This window comes from Erpetoichthys calabaricus, chromosome 14 (genome assembly GCF_900747795.2).
Source record: "Erpetoichthys calabaricus chromosome 14, fErpCal1.3, whole genome shotgun sequence".
Lineage (NCBI taxonomy): Eukaryota > Metazoa > Chordata > Cladistia > Polypteriformes > Polypteridae > Erpetoichthys > Erpetoichthys calabaricus.
The window spans coordinates 89181348-89198561 of NC_041407.2; positions in this window are offsets into that span (position 1 = coordinate 89181348).

Consider the following 17214-nt stretch of genomic DNA (forward strand, 5'->3'; position numbering starts at 1 on the left):
AGTATTTTAATGTGTTTACTGTGATATTTAATTTTTGGAAATATTGTTCTCATTACTTATTGTTTAGCATTTACGTACTTCTTGTTCTCTTGTGTTTTGTGTTTTCTGTAGGTGGAACCCCAAAAGGCAGGGCCTCTGTTATGTCACTGCTGAGGCGCCTATCTATCCGAAAAATACAAAAATGCCTCTTAAGGGAAGGGAAACCGTCAAACCTCTGGCTTGAGAGACAAGTCTGAAAAAAATCTTTATAAATATAGAAGTATATAATCTATCTATCTATCTATCTATCTATCTATCTATCTATCTATCTATCTATCTATCTATCTATCTATCTATCTATCTATCTATCTATCTATCTATTGTGAGGATCGGCATCCTAGCCGGAGTTGTCTTGGGAATGTTACCTGGTAGGGACAACAATAATGTGGAAAGATGGTGGAGAGCAATATATTCAGGTTATTGTCACCCACAATACACTAAATGGCAGCAGCCCTGGATGGAAGCAGGCCATGTTGGGAATTGCTGGGGTCTATGGGTGCCACAAGGGGGTGCTGCAGAGAGTTACACTTCCAAGGGGTGAATCCCTGGTACTACCTGGTCTTCAATGAAAAAGATTGTGCTGCCTTGTCCAGGGGAGTCAGAGCCAGGAGCAGAGACAAGCAACACTTTCCTGGAGGAGTAGCAGTGTGGAGAGAAAGAGGAAAAGAGAAAGAAAGAAAAAGAAATTATCTATCTATCTATCTATCTATCTATCTATCTATCTATCTATCTATCTATCTATCTATCTATCTATCTATCTATCTATCTATCTATCTATCTATCTATCTATCTATCTATCTATCTATCTATCTATCTATCTATCTTCCTGTCAGGAACCACAACTTCCTTCCTGTGTTGGTTTTATTTTAGTCCTCTGCCAGCAGCCCAAACCAGCTGGGACACCCAAGAGATGGAAGGATGGGGGGGCAGGTCGCTTCTTTAGGGCACTGCTTCCTACAGAAAGCTAGATGGCAGCTCCCATGGGTTGCTACGGTATCCCGGATTGACTTGGAGTTCTTTACTGTAGCCCTGTTGGGTACCGAGGGTGCTGCCAGGGGCCACTGCAAAGACTGAGGGGCCATATCACATGGGGTTTCCAGCTTACCTAGAAGTGCTTACAGACCATCTGGGCAGAAGACCAGAAGCACTTCCAGGTTGGCCAGCATAAAAGAAATGACCGGCCTCACAGATGAGCCAGAGTTGAGTACAATTGTGGACAAAGCTTGCTGGGAGGAGCGGAGGAGGCAGTGACTGAGAGAAGAAAGGAGGATCATTGTGTGTCATTGTGCTACTGCATACTTGTGGCTGTGGTGGGAAACACTTGAAGGAAGAGTTTCTGATAATATAAGGCATTTTGTGTTTTAAACTTGTGTCCATCCCTGTTGTGTTGGGTGTTTGGGGAGTGGGAGTGCCACCTACTGCCCATATCTCATAAACACATCTGAGCAGTTAGGACCCTGACAAGCATTAGATTTTATTCTAAAGCTGGCAGACATGCAGACCTATGGTTCTCAAACACAGATGGTTCATTTAGAGCAAGCTAAACCATTTTGGTAACACATTCTTGTGTTTTCCCCACAGTGATCACATCGCCAATCTAACTTCCAACAGTAGAGACCAAACATTAATGTAAGGATATAAAAGCAATGTTTGCATGTGGGTAGAAGTTGTAAGCTTTTGATGGTCTCTTTGTTTGTCGGTATATGTTTTTCTGTTCTCGCTGTTCTTACTTTGAGTATCGTTGATATGCGAGACATGTCGATGAGCCACAGTATTAGTCAGCTGCTCAATGGCTCTATAATCAGGCTTACCCCTCGTAATTCTTCATCACTGAAGAGCCTTCCATGTTTGGCTTAACGCTCAGGAGATGTTGCTGCTGGAGTTCTTTCTCTGGCCATCATGTTGTGTAGCACCCCTGTGCACAGATATTTGTCCGATTTTGTCGTGCATGCATTCTGTTTCCTATATTTGATGTTCAGCAGATGGCGCTGCTGTTCTTCTCCTTCAAATGAGAGATGTTAGCAATGTGCTTCACACTCAGCAGATGTCACTGCTGTTGTTTTCCTCTCCTCCATGTCACCTTCTTGAGTAGTGTGTGCCGTATGAATGACGTGAACTCCAATAACTTTACAGAGGTTGCCGCTACCCAAAGTTTTTGCTTCACCAGCTTGTATCATGTCATAAGCTTACACTTGAGACCAAGATGAAGGTTCTAGCTGCAGTGGCTTGTGAGGACACAACCCTTAACATTTTACATACAGACGACAGGGCACCAAGTCCCAGAAGGTCAATGAGCTGGCAGGGAACTGAACTCAAGTCTCTGGAGCTACCAGATGGCAGGGCCATCCAGTTATACACTTGTGGATTTCTCAGGTAAAATAATTTCTAGTGTCATTCTAAAGTTATGAATTTTAATGTGGTGAGTTATAGTACTGCGTGTTCATCTGTTGCATAATTGTTCACTGTGAAATTGCAGTATTCCATAATTTTAATATATGAATATTTCCTTGAATAATTTAAGTATTATGAATGTAATCATTTTGTAATTTTAGCCCTCTGAAAATGTAATACATTTTAATCAAACTGTTACATAACTCAAATGTAGTAAGCTGAACCTTTTTGTCTGTCAGAATCTTCAGTTTATTTGAATTCATTCTGAACATTTTTTCCACTCTTGGTTTCTTCGCATTTCTTTTCTATGTATTTATGTTCTTTGTGGTTGTGATGTCGCCATTGTGGTGGCTGTTCTTCACGTCTTTCTTTTTGCCACAGCGTTGATGTGCGTGCCTGCGTCTGTTGGTGACATATTGACATTGCAGTACACATTCAGTGAGTCTTTTGAAAAACAGGGCAAGACTCTCAAAATGGAAACAAACTGCTTGGCTAATGCCAGGGTTCAGAAGATTATTGTCTTCTTTTTGCTAACACAGAAAAGAATCTGTGAGAGAATAAATCTGTTAAGCATCTCTAGAAACATTAAACAAAGAAATAAGAAAGACACTTAAGGCATGTCATATTAGATGACTTTCCCAGCGATTTTCAGTCATAGCCTTCCTCTACATCTGGGGCATCAGACTCCAGTCCTGGAGGGCTGGTTTTCATTCTGACCATCTTCTTCATTAGTGACCAGTTTTTGCTGCTAATTAACTTCTTTTTCTTTAGTTTTAATTAACTTGACTCAGGCCCCTTACTTGTCTCTTTTTCCTTAATTAGCAGCCAAACAATAATGAGACCCAAAACGAGCCGCCACATGACCAGCTCACCTGTGCCCATCATACAATATCCGGAAAAAAAGAAAGGTGAAGGTCTCAGTAAGGTTGATCTCCCAGGTCACCAAAACATTTTGGCGGTGTTTTTAGAGAAAAAACAGAAAAATCAACAGTTTTGGAAATGTCTGTTGTTGCAGAATGAGAGCAGCAACAAGCCATGGAATTAAATAACGGCTTTAATTAACAGTAAGAATTGCCTTCTCATTAAGAGATTTGTTGGAGTGAAACTGGTTGGTGTTTGAAGCTCCAGTTTAGCTGATCATCTGTTGGCTCGTTTCACGTCTCATTTCCGTGTGGCTGTCGTTTAATGAAGAAAAGAATCAATTCAGAGGACTGAATCCTTAAAAACAGGTCTATTAAAATGAAGGGAAAAGAAGTTAATTAGCAGTGAAAACTGGGCACTGATTAGGAAAAGGGTGACAATGAAAACCTGAAGCCACTGTGGCCCTCCAGGCCTGGAGTTCGACACATGTGCGCTACATAATAGCCAGTCAGAGGCAGTCGTAATCCTGTAAAGCCAATCATCTAAAGCCTAAAGCGGGGGTCCTCAATCACGGTCCTGGAGGGCCGCAGTGGCTGCAGGTTTTTGCGCCAACCCAATTACTAATTAGAAGCCCTTATTGCTCAAGTAACACTTCTGCTTCACTTTAGTTTTTCGCTCGTTAAGATTTTGAACCCTGATTACTTATTTTAGTCTTAAACAGCTGTACTCTTGGTTTTTAATGGCTTCTAATTAGCAATAACATGCAAATGACGAAAGAGAGCAGCATTTCTCCATTTAGCTTGTTACCATTTACACCTGTGTGTGTGTGTGTTTATCACGCACTATTGGGTTTAATTAAATACTTGGAAGGGAAGTGTAGAGAAAAAAATGAAAGGCCTGAGAAATGCTTATCCATTTTAGCCTTCAGATCATTTGGATGATATCCTTAGAAAAGGGGAAGAAAATCTAGGATATGAGAATTACCAGACATTGCAGAGTTAAAGCACTAACAAACCATGAAATTAAATTATTGGCAAGAATTGCTTTCTAATTAAGCAACAGGGGTTAGAACAAAAACCTGCAGCCACTGCGGCCCTTCAGGACTGTGATTGAGGACCCCTGATCTAAAGTGACAAATGCAACGACTGAGACCAACTGGTCTGCAAGTGGCTACGACAAAATCAAACTCTCTTTGGTCAGAGGGGCGGGCTCTTTGAGTGCCAGAGTTGAGGACCAGTGAGTGTTCAGCTGGAAGTACAATGCGTCAAAGGCAGCGACGAGGAATAAGAAACACATGTGTTTTGAACTACACCAATCAAAAAGAAGCTAGTCTGTCTGATGTCTCACGTTCGATGTACGAAAACAGAATGGAAAAAAATAAATAAAGGGCAAAAATTGTTGCCAAACTTTCTGCCGCTCTTACCCCTTCATACATCACCAGCTCCTTCAGGCAGTGTGCTAAGAATCATTGTTCTCTTGCAGTGCAGATTAATTTGTGAGAATCTGATAGAGACATAGCGTACTTTACATCCGCTTAGCTAGCAAACAAGAGAACTACTTAACAGATTTAGATCATGTTTTTTTCTAGAATTTGCTTGAACATTCCGGGTTGATTTTGTAACTTCTCTCAGAATCATAGTTCGCTTGCAGGAGCGATATATTCACGCAAATCCGAGACAGACGCTGCGAGCCGAGGGGAGGGGGAAGTGTGACATCAGGAGTGGGGAGCCAGGTGGGGCCCTCCTCACTCACACACCAGCCTCTGTTTGAATCGCTCTACCTCCGGACACGTTTTGGAGCGCACCTTGCCTCTGCTTAGCTAGCGATACCTTTTTGTTTATTTATTGATTTGTAAAGTTTGTCCTGTTTCACTACTACGTGGTCGGAGCTGTGGGGGACGGCTAGTATAGTATATTTATGAAGAAATACCTTTGACTTGCCAAACTTATCCTTTAAGGAAGTGGCCTAAACTAGCAGTTCTGTACTGTTAACCAGAGTGCCATTAACATGTTCAAGTGTTATAAATACTCAAGCATTTCAACACCAACTCCGTTCAGCCTGGAAACTGCTTAACTCTTTCAGGGCTGATGTCGACTTTTGTCAAAAGGAGGAGTTGATGATGGTAATCAACTGTAAACTGTGACAAAACCAACCGCTACGTTGGATTCTCGTTGCTAGAAGGAAAGTTAGATTCATTGGTTTGACCGAGATTCCCTGCGCTCACGTGAGTAGCAAGGCGCACACAACGGCAAAAATAGCACTGAGATCTGGCAAAAGATTAAAGCGAAAAGCAAAATGCTCCGTGGACGACGTCTTGCCTATCATTTCTGAACTCGACTATGACTTGTCTGACTCAGATTTTGATACAAGTGATCGAAAATAAATGTTAGGTTCCAGCTTCAGCTGATGGTTTCCCAGCTAGTAGTGGTACTGACAATGTTCGCCAGGGAGGACTGCCACTTAAAAATGACAAGAGGTAGAATCCAGATTGTAATGCACTGCGACCGTGACCACCGCTGTTGCTGTCCCAGCCATGTGAAGACAGCCTGGCAGCAAGACTGCCGCTCATTCTTGGCAAACTGGCAGCCACAGCATGCAGCAGCAGACGTTTTATGTTGATTTCTGTGTGAAAGCATCATTTTTTGGAAAAAATATTCAGCCCCCAAAGAGTTAAGGTAACTGTGTTGGGTGCCCGTGGTACCTTAGTATAAATAATGGAATCCTTGAAATCATTGAGATTTTTCAACTGATTATTAAATAATAAGATGACCTGTAATATGAAATCAACCACCCATTTTATTGTAGGCATTTTTTGAAGGTCATCGTGAAATTTTAATATTGTTCATTTGTCATGAGTAAGACATTTTGTGAAAAATGGAATATAACAAAATAATCTTTATCTGTTTTAACAGTCAGAGAGCTGGCTGCCAACAGAGGGTACTACCAGATCGTGACAATAACGGTAGAATAAGCTTGGGCCATAAGAAGTTGTGTTATGTTGACTTACCAGCAGGGGGCACTAGTCCTCTATGTAATGAATTTAGAAAAATGTTCGTGAGAGACAAACAAGTACCATCCATCCATCCATCCATTTTCCAACCCGCTGAATCCGAACACAGGGTCACGGGGGTCTGCTGGAGCCAATCCCAGCCAACACAGGGCACAAGGCAGGGAACCAATCCTGGGCAGGGTGCCAACCCACCGCAGCAAACAAGTACCCCAGGCCATTAAAGGGCAGCAGAGGGTTCTCCTTCCCTTAGGCTATTTAGTAAATGCCACTGATCATTTGGAAGGATACCCAATCTGCCATTCTGCAAACAATGGAATTAACAAAAGAAGAAGGAGCAGGAGATAGACTACCAGGCAATATTGTAGTCAAAAAGGGGAGTGCAAAGAGTCAACTCCAGGAAACAGAAAATACCAAAGTCTAACACACCTAATGGACTCTCAGACTGTGAGAAAAAGATTCTCTGGTCTGATGAAACCAAGATTAGTGTCACATCTGGAAGAAACCAGGCACCGCTCATCACCTGTGCAGTGCCATTCCAATGATGAAGCATGGTGGGGTTGTTTCTCAGCGGCAGGGACTAAGAGACTCGTCAGGGTCAAGGGAAAGCCGAAGTGAACAAAGTACAGAGATATTCTTAATGAAAACCTTCACCAGAGCGCTCTGGACCTCAGACTGGACAGAAGGTTCACCTTTTAACAGGAAAGTGACACTAAGCACAAGACAAATGCAACACAAGTGTGATTTAGGGACCACTGGATGTGATATGGGGGCAGCTTAGCTATTACATGGGCCTGATGGATTGAATGGTCTCCTCTTGTTTGTCACATTTCTGATGATCTCACTGTATGAATGTTCTTGAGTGTCCCAGCCAGAACCCAAGCAGACCATTCTGGAGAGACCTGAAAATACATGTCCACTGATGGTCTCCATTCAACCTGACAGACCTTAAGAGGATCCGTTGGGAAGAATGGCAGAAAATCCGAAATCCAGATGTGTGAAGCCTGTCACGTCAGTCCCAAGAAATCTCCAGGCTGGAATGGCTGCCAAAGAACCTTCAACTAAGTACTGAGCAAAGAGTCTGAATACTCAATGACATATTTCAGGTTTATATATTTAATAAATTGCAAAAAAATTCTCAAACCATATTTTTTTTAATCACTCCCTAACCCTAATTAGCTATCTCTCTCTCTCACCCCTTCACCACCCAATATCTAATGTGTGGTGAGCCATCTACCACAAAATGGCTGTCATCGCATCATCCAAGCAGGTGGTGGTTGAAGTGACTCCCCCCTCTCTAGGTAAAGCTGTATAAATATAAAGAGTTATTAATTCTTATTTTTGCTTTGTCATTCTGGATTATCGAGGTTTGCTGAATGTGGGAGAAAACGAATTTCAATGATTTTAGCACAAGGCTGCAACAGTGTAAAAAGTGAAACGGTCAGAATACGTTCTGAATCCACTGTATGTTACATTTAAAATAAAGTACCCCATTAACTCTAGCAGTCCTCAAATTCAAATAACATTTAGAAAGCCAATATGGCATCTTGACTACAAGATGAATCACACAAGGGAGGGTAAACTGCAGGGCCGTCTTACCAGCATTGTAGGCCCCCCAGGCAAAGTAGTGTGCTGGGACCCCTTGTTTTGATAGCAAAACAGAAAAATACATAGGTATCAGAAACATCATGGGCCACTATGCTCCTGGGACCCCCGGCCAGTGCCCATACACTAAGATGGCGCTGAGGTGAAGCACAAAGAGAAGACACAGTTTAAATAAAATAATAATCCAGTGTTTGTCCATCTGTAGAATGGACTTTCCCACCAAAGTGTAACAAAAACAGCTTCTGCGCCTTGTCTTCCATACCTCTCTGAACTATACTGTCATCTGCAGACCCACCCTTTAAACTCTTGGCAAACCATCTCCTTCCAATTTCCAAGCACAAAGACGCTCCAGCCAGCAGGACCTACTCGGCCTTCACTTCATATTAGGACATTTTGGCCTTATGTATGCAGACACCTCCCTGCTCCTCCAAAGGGTTAAACCTTCGGCTTATGTGCCACACTTAAAGGTGGCCCAGCATTGGACCACTGGTGCTGATGACTTTGCAGAAATGACCGTTCTGTATGCTGCATTAGTCTGCAACCCTAAACTTTGAAAACGTCAATCATCGAGCTTATCGGCACATGATAAGGCCTCATTCATTTCCTTCTTCATTGTATAAACACAGCAGCACAGCAGCAGGTGAAATATTAGAAACAAAAAAAAAGACAAGACGGTGTTCAGAACATCTCCCAGTTTCAATTTAGCAGACGTGGTGGTCTCATCCCTTTTATCGTGCTTTACTGTTTATCCTGTTCATTTTTGGTAAACATACTGTAGCTATTGGATTTAACAAGCTCAAGTAACAGGGACTGGCAGGGGTCATGAATTTTATTTGCCATACAGCCAGAGGATGGCATGCCCTTTCTGCACTTGCGATTCTCCAGAAGGGCTGAGGACAGGGGCACCCGGTTTGCTAGACAGTGAGATGTGGCTTGGTCACTGGCATGCCATGTTCATCCAGAATGAATCATTAAGGGGTCAACCAGGTACTAGAAATGCCTAGCCCTCCTTGGTAAAGAGAAAGTGACCGTGGAGGGCTAGAAGGAGAGTGGCAGAGGGCAGCATATGGCCCTTGGCTGACAGAGTTTAAGACCGGTTTACCCCCCCACAAAAATTTCTTAGTCTTCTCCCAGACCTCCATGGCCTTGTCAGTTTGTATTCCCTGGGATATCTTAAATCCACACTAAGCCCTGTCCCTTCCCTGTGGCAGCATTTCACGTGTGCCATTCATCATAATATGTAAATACCGGGAAACAAGTGGACCTCTGCTCTTCCCAGTTTGAGTTCTATTAGTCTGTAAGTACCAATAGGTTGCACGCATCTGTCAATTGGAGCTGTCATTCTTCCTATTACATAATCACCTTGAGCAAGTTGCTTCCTGCTCAGCAGATGTCACTGCTCTTTTTTTCCTCTCTGTCCTGTCACCCTCTTGATCATGTGTCGCTTGCAATACGAAAGACAAGAACCCAGATAACTTCATGGAGGTTGCCACGAGCCAAACTTTGCGAGTACCAGTTGGCTATGCATGGTGGAGGCTGAAGTTGTCATTCTTTTTTTACCTATCTAGTAATCGTCCCCGGCATTTTTTTGCACGCTCAGCAGATGTTGCCACTCTTTTCTTTTTCTGTCTGCCATGTCACCTTGTTTGCCTGTGGAGTTTGCCATAAGAAAGATGAACACCATGAAAACTTCACTGGGGATTGTCATTCATTAACATGCACCACAGGATAAGCTTTCAATTGAGTCCCAGATCAAGGTTCTAGCCCCAGTGGTTTGTGAGTAATCATATGACATACTGATACAATCCTTTGCATTTTATATATGTAGATATATATGTAGATTATGTATATGTATTGTGGTTACTTCAGAAGACTTGTTTGTGTTTGACAAAATACCTTTTTACATGCCTCAATTCCATGCAAGCACAAATTCTCTCCTTCCTTCCTTCCTTCCTGCTAGCCTTCCAATCTTCAGCCCTCCATTCTTTCCTGGTAATTGCAATACAACAAGGGCGTGCCACCTGACAGCTGTCACACACCTGCGAGTAGGAGGCAGCTAAAGGGCTTGAGTAATTGCAATTCTGCACCAGACCAGGGGGCAGCAGATTGCGCTGACTGACTCTCTCAGTTCCTTGCAGACCATTCTTGGGAAATCCTGCCGGGTTCTGGCACCTCTGATGACGTCACTTTCATTTTTTTTGGCGCCTCTGATGATGCCACTTCCGGTGGCTCTGATGACACCACATCCAGTTCCGGTGCCTCTGATGACGTCACGTCCGGTCCTGATGCTTGCAATGATGTCACTTCATCCACCAGCCTTTAAAGCTGCCATCTTACCTCCACCTGTTAAGTTCTGTTGTGGACTCAGTATTGTGAACAACTCTGTTAAAACTTAAACCTTTTGCAGCCAGGGCATATTATTGTTACCCTGCAGAACTGTAGGTTCCTTGTAGCCCTGCTGGTGTCTAAAGCAGAGCCCCACCACAGGCACCACCTATCCACCTATCATTTGGGAGAAGCATCTGTCCTGGGAAGCCCATCTCCCTTTGTCCATCCAGCATTCCTGCCCCCCAAAAACCGAGATAGGGAGCCGAGCCCATTCTGGATGGGACACCCATCCATGTATGGTGTTGACCCTCCTTCGATATGACCACCTGGCATGGCAAGAGGGCATCATGCAATCCGGTTGGGATGCCTGTCAATCCATTATTTTGTCCTTCCAAGACCTGGCTTGAGAAATCACTTTGAGAGTTATTTTAAGGTTTTGACTAAGCTGTTCTGCGGTGGGCTGGCGCCCTACCTGGGGTTTGTTTCCTGCCTTGCGCCCTGTGTTGGCTGGGATTGGCTCCAGCAGGCCCCCGTGACCCTGTAATTAGGATATAGCGGGTTGGATAATGGATGGATGGATGGACTAAGCTGTTGATCTGACTTTCATTTTATTTCGCCTTTTGAATATGATATTAGATATTTAGTGTCTGGACACTTGCTTAGGCAATGTCCGCACTGCTACAGTTTTGTTTTAAAACACAGACATTGGTCTCCATTATTACCTTTCTTCCACACTTCCCTGATATTTTCAACCCCTGAAACTGCTCTCCATATTTGTACACTGAAGACACTGGCTAAGGGTTGCAATATGGACGTGTGAAAGCGCGGACATTTGAAAACACAGACGTTAATTGTGCTCTGATTGGTTCGTGCTTATTATGTGGCCCTTTCCTGATTGGATCTTGCTCTTACACCCAGATTGGTTGCCCTAAATGAAAGAAAATGATATTCAAACTTTGTGGACACAGGAGAATTACTTTCTATAGTGCTTGCTGTGTTGCGTACCTCAAATTTTGTACAATTTGAATGCTGCATATATTAACAAAAGGAAAATCATTTACTGGTTGCTACATCCATTCATCCATTTTCCAACCGGCTGAATCCGAACACAGGGTCACGGGGGTCTTCCAGAGCCAATCCCAGCCAACACAGGGCACAAAGCAGGAACAAATCCTGGGCAGGGTGCCAACCCACTGCAGGACACACACAAACAGTTTTGCTATAAATCCCATTGCCAGCAGTGTTAAAATCCCTTTCAGGATTTTTGCACCCAAACCCAGTGCAGGCAAACATCTACGTCATGTGTGTTTTTGGTTGTTTTAGTGGGCACAGATACCTTTGTAAAGGATGCTTACAACGCTAATGTGGACGGAGATCACTTTCGTTTAAAAATGCCGTTTTTTAATGGAAAACATTGTAGCATTAGTGCTCTTTCTTGTTTGTCCTTACATCTCTGCTGCTCAGATTTCACCTCCTTAATTACTCGTTTCTTTCAAGATCTAATGAGCACAACAGCCTGTGTAAAGTTACACATTATTCATAACAAAAGGTGCAACATTTTGCCTGATTAGCTTTCATTAGAACTGTGCTTAATTGGGAAAAGTAAAGCAGAATACATAAGTAGAAAAGTAGGGAGCCGAGCCAGGGAAAGCGAAAGTGGTGACAGGCGAGACAGCATGAGACGGGCAGCCGTTTGGGAGCACAGGGAGAGATGAACAGTTTAGTTTATCGCTCAGCGCTAGGTGTGATCCCACTTGGAGACTGAGCTTAGTTTAATACGCCTAATGAGAATGAACGCTGTGATTAAATATTCTGCACAACAGAAGCACAGACTGCAAGTGGGTTAGCTGTTATTGCGATTCTGTTTGTTGATTGAGGAGATAGACAGAGGAGTGGCAAAGGGCATGGGTTTGTACGGTGTACCACTGGGAAAAACATCTGGAAAACGGACAGATGGAGGGATGGATGGATAGACTTCACTAATGTACGGACTACTATCTCCCGCCACCCTACCTGACTATGCTCACTTGTCCATACACCAGTAAGCAGATTTATTTACTGTTGCACCATTTCCCACACTTTCAAGAAATGCATTGCTTTCCGTTGTCCACAATTAATAAGTTGACCTTCTACCCCTTGCAATATCTCATAATTAAACTTGTATTGCTACTGAAGTGCAAAAACCATCCTCCTTTTAAGTCTCACCATGGCTTTGTCCGTTTTTTTTCATCAATAACACTTGCAAATATCGTTCGGCGATTAGGAGCAGTAAAGGAAAAAGTTATGCATATCATTAAACTGTCAGCACGCGCTACACAGAAAATCATTAAGCGACTGATTTAGCCATGAATATAAAGCGCTTGCACATTTTTCATCATTTACACTCTGATGGGAAGCGGAGGATAGATGGCAAAAGAAAAAGGCGCAATGGCTTTAAGAATTAGTGACGGGGAAAGTTGAATTCATATCATCTTACACTTATGCAAAATCTTAATTGTGGCACTTTGTTTGTTAAATTTAAGTGATTAACAAAGTCCCGTTTTTATCGATAACACTGAAGTGCTGTTTTTATATAGTCTAGTAGATTTACTGTGTGTTTGATGCTACTTGTCTTGGCATACTCTGCTCCTCTGGAGGTATCCTGTAGCAGCTCATAAAGCTGTTTTATCATAAAAGTGTCATAAAAAGCCTCCGAAGGTTCTTTTTTCATTGGTGGACAAGTTAATCCTAGAAATAGATAAAGTATTAGCCTTGTCTTACATGTACACCCCACAATATTTGACTCAAAGGATTGCACACTACTCCTCTGAAATATTCCAGCAATGGCCGAGACCAAACTTGCTCTCAGTTTCCCTCACTGTTACTGACAACGACTGGCTACCCTGACAGGATTTTCTACTAAATACCAGGAGCGGACTGGCCATTAGGGCATTTGGGCAATGGCCATTTCATGAAACAAATTTTATGTACTGGTTACTGTTTGACATTAAAATTAATTTTCTAAACTACTAAACATTATCTATCCGGTACTGCAATTTATATAGTCCTATCTAATATACCATATTACGTCACCAAGTTGTTTTAGTTGTCAGTACGTAACGTTGCAGCGAAAAATTTGGTGAAAACTGCCTTTTGCAAATTTCTGTTTCGATACTGCTACATTTCGGTTAGCATATACCTTATTACAATTTATTTTATCTCATATCTAGTATTTAAATTCTTTGGTACTAATAATTAGTTTAGATTATGTATTATGCATTTATTGTTCTCTGGTCGTCGATAATTTGTGGTTTTCAGATGCAATTATTAGTATGATGAAATAAAGTTATAGGAATTTTTCATATTAGGACGGAACATCTATAGTTCATCGTTAAGTTAATGGAACATTTCTATCATATGAGGTTTTCATTATAACCTCGGTTATAATTTATTCCATTGTGAATGAGCAGTTTGATTATCGAATAGAGTTCATATGATAGGCTCATAGCAAGTAGCGAGCCGTGTACTCATCAGAAATTTTAAGAAAATTACAATGAATAATGGGCAGAGTGGGTCGACCTCGTCCTGAAGGATGCCCGGGCTGATTTTGAGACCCAGTTCGCTCCTGCTAAATACCCTAGCAAAGGCCAGGAGTCTACTCCTGCTGGGATCTCAGAACACAGCCTGTTAAGCTACCTATCTTGATCAAGCGAAACTCATTCTGCTGTTGAACGTCTCGACATTTATGATGTGAGTTTGACCGCTAGTGTCAGTAAGCAATGAGGCACTTTCAGTGAGATAATTCCCAAACTTTATTTCAATCTAAACTTATGTTTATTTGCAGAGATACCAATCGTACGCTCAAATGTTACATAAATTAATGGATAAACACATACAACCTGAATGATTCAAATCAGAGTCGCACAGCAGGCTTCGTGTCAGGCGGCTAACTGGCTTTTAGTTGTTATGGTCCTTGTCTTCTTAGCTCACATGTGATGCTAGTGAGCGTTGGGATGTGTTCTGTAGGTGGCTAACCTGACAGAGATGTCACAAACAACATTTCCAAATCCTCTTCCGTGATACAGCACCTTGGTGTCTGTTTATACAAGAATTACATCAGAAAAAAGCGGACCACTGATAACTTCCAGTGGTCTTGTTACTTGTCAGTGAAGCTACTTTTAGCTAAATTTGAGAACATGTTGATCTCTTAAGCACCTAGTTCACATCTTCGTATGAGCATATACACACTGGTTAGTTTATCTGAGCTTACACATACACAATCTAACAGTAATAACACTGTTTTAGTATTTGTTTTTACATTTGCATATTCCTTTGTATACTTTAATTTATTTGCATGCATCCCATTGTCCTCTCCATCTAGGAAAGCAGTCTATGAGTCAGTTGTGTGCTTTCTTCTGTCCAAAAGGGCACCTGCCTGTTAAACTCATGTTTAAGTACACACTATTAAAAAATAATGCTAGCTTTTCCTGTTTATTCACTCAAAAGCTGCATCTTATTTAAATAATCCTTTCATAATCCTAACATTTACGCAAATTAAAGGGTCTTATTTAACAAAGTGTAAAAAGCAAAGTTTTTTTATCCCAGCCCACTTGGAAAGCAGAGTCCAGGCTAACAGAACAAATACCATTTATTTAAATGGTACGGGCTGATTGAGGGTCCCTCTGTTATTATATGATTGTATTACTAGGAAACACGTGGACCTCCAGTCCAGCACCGCTTTTCTTTGCTCCATGTCGTTGTTTCAAGCACTGCACGTTTCTATTACAAAGTTATCCGTCATTGTTGTCCACTGTGTGGAGCACTGCACGTTTGTATCACTTGTGGCGGATCACCGGGGCCCTTACCTGACCGGGACACCCCGATCATGGAAAGACCAGGGGAGGAAGCTTATTCCGGACACTATCTCCTTCAGAATGCTAGAGGGCAGCCCACCTGGCTCTTAGTGGGGCCACGGGCTTGGAGAATGGAAGCTCAACCCTGCTGGGGCCCGTGGCCACCATTAGGGGGTGCTTGGACCTTTCCCAAACCCCATTTAGCAGCACTTCCACAATACCCGGAAGTCAGCTTGTCTGAAGCAACCCCTTATCATAGACCAACAACTTGGACTCAAAAATCCTAACCCTAACCATTATGACTGACCAACAACCCCAACTCGTAGTGTCTAACCTACACAACATTTCATCGACAGGGACTTTGTACTGTAACTTGTAACATATGAAATACTTGAGCAAAAAAAAAAAAAAGCAAAATCCCTGCATTCTCCATTCTGCATTCCATTTGTGACATTTCATTCAATTCCTCAGGCTTATTCAATTTCAGACCCCCAAAAAGATCTCCCATATAGAAGCGTGAGTGTGATATGTGTTAATAATGACCAGATTAGTAACAATATGTACCTCTTTCAATGATCAGAAATGAGATTTGTTCCCTTTTTCTGTCACATTCTGTGCTATTAGATAGGCTGCTGCTCAACTGTAAATGCAGTATTTAATCTGAACTTATTGCTTCTTTCACCCTAGACACACTAGAAAAGCTCATGATGGCAAAATTAGACTAATAAAGCCCATCCTCTCCATAGCACCTTGTTCTGGAAAACCTTTGAAGCACGATTGGCTTATTCCATAAATGTGGGCTAGAAGACATCGTTGGGCCTGATAACCACAGACATTGTGCCCCCTCTTTACTTGAGCCAGGAGCATACACAGTGGTAATAGGGCAATATTTCTTTAGGGTCATCACACATATAAAAATACACCTGATACAGTATATTGTGTGTAGAGTACAAGGTCATTGACCAGGGGGGTGCAGTAGTAAGTGTTCTAACTGCCTTTTGTTCAGTGCTGCTGGTGCAGCCTCCATCCCCCTTTGACTCTCTACTGGACTAAGCAGTGTGTAATTGTTTGCACTTTGATTTTTAATGATAGGCACTGGGAGTTTATTCTCTGTGTTATTGTTGGAAACAAGATCATGTCTTTTGGAGGATCTATCTATCTGGCGCAGTGGTAGCGCTGCTGCAGCAAGGAGACTGTGGAAGATTGTGGGTTTGCTTCCCGGTTCCTCCCTGTGTGGATAGCGCTTTGAGTACTGAGAAAAGCATTATATAAATGTAATAAATTATTATTTTTATTATTAAGGAGCCCGTCTGGAAGGGGCCGGGGGGCTCAGGAAACTGCCAGGTATGGAGCCGGCAAGTGAGGCGCGGAGTTAACACAAGATGAACTGCAGCACGGTGATCTATCTATCTATCTATCTATCTATCTATCTATCTATCTATCTATCTATCTATCTATCTATCTATCTATCTATCTATCTGTCTGTCTGTCTGTCTGTCTGTCTGTCTGTCTGTCTGTCTGTCTGTCTGTCTGTCTGTCTGTCTGTCTGTCTATCTATCTATCTATCTATCTATCTATCTATTATATAGTGTCTTCATATCTATCTATCTATCTATCTATCTATCTATCTATCTATCTATCTATCTATCTATCTGTCTGTCTGTCTGTCTGTCTGTCTGTCTGTCTGTCTGTCTGTCCGTCCGTCCGTCCGTCCGTCCGTCCGTCCGTCCGTCCGTTCGTCCGTCGGTTGTGACCACACAGAGGAGCCAGAGAGTCCCAAACCACAGACCCAGCAATACACCACATGTTAATACAATAAATTAAGGGATTTTTAATCTTTTCCCAGGCATTTTCCACAATCCTATCCCAATGTAAGCCACAATTATACAATAAATGAACAATAAACTAACAACTATCTCTCCTTCTCTACCTCCGTTGAGTTTCACCCACTGCCTCCTGGCTCTGACTCGTCCATGTGTGGCAGTGGGCTTTCTTTTATGCCGGACCCAGGAGTGCTTCCAGTGCCATACCATGTTTTCAGGGGAGGGGTAATAACATCATCCTGCCCAGAGGGATGCCCATTCTCTTCCTACACTATCTATCTATCTCGTGGGAAAGAGGGGTCCTTTCATTGGATTGGCTGGCCCAGCG